Below are 4,635 nucleotides of genomic sequence, written 5' to 3'. Positions count from 1 at the left end.
TGTAGCTGCATCAGATTGTGCAAGGTCAAGCATTGCCATTTCAGCCCCTTTTAGGTAGTTTATTTTGGCTGTAGTGGCTGCTATTTGTGTCTGTAGTTCCTGTGTTTCTCTTCTTTTTTTTAGCATTTGTTCCTGCTCCTCAATGGCATGTTTTTCAACTTAGCAGCTTTAGCCATCAGAGCTGCTCTCTCTGTCTCTGCACCGATGTCTAATGTGGATGATGAGGTCGATGCACCGGATTTGATTGATCTAATTGACCTCACTGAGCGTGTATCCACGTCATCCAAACCAGCATTTGCATTTGTATATTCACCTTCCCCAGGTGGCGGGTTTCCCACCTGGGTCAGAGCAAAGGAATCTTCAGTTGTGGTGAGTAAACCACGCCTATGGCTGAAATCCATTTTGTTACCGTAGCAAGAAAGGATATTATCTGGTCAGATCGGATACCATTTATCGTTGTCCTCTTTTTGTGCGTCCTCATCCAACATATGGAAAGACATGCAAAGCTTGTAGATTGTTTAACTTCACCATGTGTCCTTTGACTTCATCAAGATATTCTTCACCCATCATTAGAGCATTAACAATGTTCATTCTCCGTGTTATATGTGAAGCTTTCCCCGCTTGAGATGCGCGCAGTCGCGCCACAGTCTCATCCATGTTTTTAGCAGGATTCACTTGTTCTTCGTCTGAATTTGACATTTTGCTGACAAATAAACTTCCACAAAAGTCATCAAAAAGTTTAGAAACAGCTCTTATTCTTTCTGTTGTCCTTGTATTTCATTAATCAACTCAGTTTCATTCAGAAGTTCATTCCAGACGGGGAGTTCCGGTCCTCTGAAATGAGGCCAACGCGGAAGTAACTTAGAGCTGCATTCTATCAAAAGGCCACCAGGGGGCGACCGTTTTGTGTTCAAAAGGACTTCCGTCTCTATACAAGTCAATGGAGAATTCACCAATTTCTCACTTGATTCCTAAGCTCAGTAAACGTTTTCAAAATGTGTTTATGGTCTCAATCGCTAGTTTAAAGCCTTCTTCAATGCAGTCTGGTGTTCATTTGTGAAATTTTGGCCTCCCTGATGTTATATTTGATGATAAAGCAGGGTATGCATAGGGGTGTGACTACGTTGTGATTGACAGGTTGATTGACCAATGTCCTCAAGATCCAGCCCTCGCAACCAATCGCAACCTCCCCGCTCTGCTGTTGGCTCTGCCGATACTTCCGCCTATGACTCCGCCTCATGCCCATATAAGTAGAATCCGTGTTCTTTTTTTCCTGGCATGCACCTGAAATTTTCAAGATGGCGTGAGGTGTCTGTTCTGCCTTGGTCATCAGTTCTGTGATAATATATGACATCCTGGAAATTCTATATCACTTGAACAGACGTTTACTTAAGTAAAGTTTACAGCTAGCCATAAAGGACGGGACAAAGGCTATTTCCTTAGACTGACCATTTGTTAAAACAAGTCATAAATGAGGGGTCAATGCTGTTTTTCCAGCTTGACCTTTTGTTTAGAAGGTGGAGTTTTTTAGGAACTATATATAGTGTTGTAAGAATTTGAGTAGGCAGAGAGCTTCAGATTGGGACCAGGACTCTCTCAAGATTGGATGTTTGACACTGTTCTCTTTTGTAATAAAACCTTTCAAATATACAAGTGAGACGTGTCAGCGGTGGTTTCCTTCTTCATCAACACATCCAGAATCTACCTATTAATAGAAACCTCAGGCGCTACCTAGATTCGAAACTATTGGCTTCCGAGCAGCAGTCCACAAACCAATGGGTGACGTCACGGATGTTACGTCCATTTTTTAAAATACAGTCTATGGTTCATTCACGCGTGGCTCATTTCACCGCTCTCCATTGTTTGGCCACGTCAAAGAAAATAAACAAATAAAAAGATCACAGGCCATTTACACAAAAATCAGCTGTGAAATTCGTTTCCAGGTATTTTTCTCCAACGAATAATGTTTCAGGTATGTTTAATTTGGAGCCACATACCTCCTTTGAAGGGTTTCTTTGTTCCTTTGTTTCGTTCACGTGTTGGACGCCTCAACATTTCCTCTTTCTTTTATTTACTTGATCCACCAAAAGTCCTCCAGTTAGTCAGTTGCAGTGGCCAAACAAACATTCAGATGTGTGTGTGTCCTTTAAAGGGGCTAAATGCGATTTCAATTTCACCGCTAGACGTTGCAGCTCTGGACTGCGTGCAACCAAAACAAAACTAGCTAAGGGGTACACCCCCCCCCTTTTCGCTCGCCTCCCCCTCGCTCTCCGTCCGCTCCTCCTCCTCTACCTGCCTGTTTTCAGTGAAGCACTTTCCATCCGTGATGAAACAGCTGACTCAGGACACAACGGACCGTTGTGACGTCAAGTAACGAAGTAAGTAATACAATCGAGAGTAACGTATTAGTAACGTAGTTCTAAAGTAGTGTAACAGTTATTAGCTTTCCGATGCTAACATTAGCTAACTGCTAGTATTTGAAAATTAACAAGCTGAACATAGTAGCCAAGCTAACAACTTCACATTGATCATTTCTGTTGGATTTTATGAGCACTGCTGGCAAACAGACATTTGGGTTTTTGTGCAATTGTGAAAATATTAAGATGTGTGTTGCTAGTGTAATGTAGCCAGAGTCTGGTTCATCAACTGTCTCTAAGGTAGCTAATGCTAAGTTTGTTCTTTATGTAACTTTTTTTCTTTAGTGACTGTGTTATGGTCGAGCAGCCTCAATCCTCTGTCTTACCCGGTGGGGTGTTCGTGGAGTGCTGCCTTGTCAACCTGCCCAGACACCATCCTCACAAACTACCCGTGTGGATGAGAAATGAGAATGATCATGATGTCACACTTCCCTCAAATTGTGTCATTGCTGAGCTTCACACTCCTAAAGGGATCTACGACAACTTACCTGATTCAGATAAATCCGCTGACACTGCGAGATGCTGTTCTGCCATTCCCAAACCAGCCCAGGAATCAGAACAATCAGACCTGACCTTTTATTTTGGAAACTCGCCCCTTTCAAAAGAGTGCAAAGACAAAGTAAAAAACAGTCTCCATGAGTATCGTGATGTATTTGCCTGCAATGAAAATGATTTCGGGAATGCCAACAGAGTAAAACATCACATAAATCTGAAAGACGACACACCATTCAAGCAAAAGTCCCGACCAATCCACCCAAACGACTACGAAGCTGTGAGGAAGCATTTGCAAACCCTCCTAGATGCAGGGGTGATACGTGAGTCAGAGTCCCCTTATGCCTCCCCAATAGTAGTAGTCCGTAAAAAAAATGGAGAGGTCCGTCTTTGCATTGATTATCGCAAACTAAACCTCCTGACGATCAGAGATGCATACGCATTGCCCAAACTGGAAGAAGCCTTCTCAGTTCTTGCTGGATCCAGATGATTTTCAGTAATGGACCTAAAATCTGGATATTATCAAATTGAGATGGAGGAATGTGATAAGCCCAAAACCGCTTTCATATGGCCGCTCGGGTACTACGAGTTCAATCGCATGCCTTAAGGCATCACAAATGCCCCCAGTACTTTCCAACGATTGATGGAGAGAGTCATGGGCAGTATCAACTTGAAGGAAGTACTGGTGTTCTTAGATGACATCATAGTGTTCTCCAGCACATTAGAGGAGCACGAAATCCGGCTAAAACATGTCCTCCAGCAGTTGAGAGAGAATGGCTTGAAACTCTCACCCAAAAAATGTCACTTCTTCCAGAGCTCAGTGCGGTATCTAGGCCACATAGTTTCAAGTAGAGGGGTAAAGACAGACCCGGACAAAGTCAGCGCTCTCCGCACCTGGCCAAGACCCCATAACCTTGGTGAGCTCAAGTCCTTCCTTGGCTTTGCGGGGTATTACCGCCGCTTTGTCCGAGACTATTCAAAAATAGTCAAACCCTTAAATGACCTCACAGGTGGCTACCCACCATATCGGAAGGGCCCCAGAACACCTAGCCCGGGAGGGTACTTCAACCCCAAAGAGCCCTTTAATGAGCGGTGGACACCTGAATGCCAAAGGGCGTTTGACACAATCATTGAAAAACTCACGTCAGCACCTGTCCTTGGTTTTGCAGACCCAAAACTGCCATACGTGCTCCACATCGACGCTAGCACCTCAGGTCTAGGGGCCGCCTTGTACCAAGAACAGGAAGGGGAAATGCGAGCCATTGCTTATGCAAGCAGAGGTCTTTCATCCAGTGAAAAACGATATCCCGCCCATAAGCTTGAATTCCTTGCCCTTAAGTGGTCGATTGTTGAAAAGTTTCATGACTACCTTTACGGAAATGCATTCACTGTCATAACAGACAACAATCCTTTGACATATGTCCTTAAGTCAGCTAAGCTAGATGCTGCCAGTTATCGTTGGCTAGCTGCCCTTTCAACCTTCGACTTCGACATAAAGTACCGTGCTGGAAAGAACAACCAGGACGCTGACGGCCTTTCCAGGCGGCCACATGACGGTATGCCTGACGACCAAGCAACCCTTGATGAAGAAAACCGTATCAAGGAATTCACCTCACACCATCTCTCTTCATCTCCTGATCAACTACATCTGCCTGGAGATGCAGTCGCTGTCTTGTGCCAACTCCGTCTTCTGAGCGAGGCAGACCTTGACCTACCTTCTATCACC

The sequence above is a fragment of the Scomber japonicus genome, chromosome 17 (genome assembly GCF_027409825.1).
Source record: "Scomber japonicus isolate fScoJap1 chromosome 17, fScoJap1.pri, whole genome shotgun sequence".
Classification (NCBI taxonomy): Eukaryota; Metazoa; Chordata; class Actinopteri; order Scombriformes; family Scombridae; genus Scomber; species Scomber japonicus.
This window is presented reverse-complemented; position numbering follows the sequence as displayed.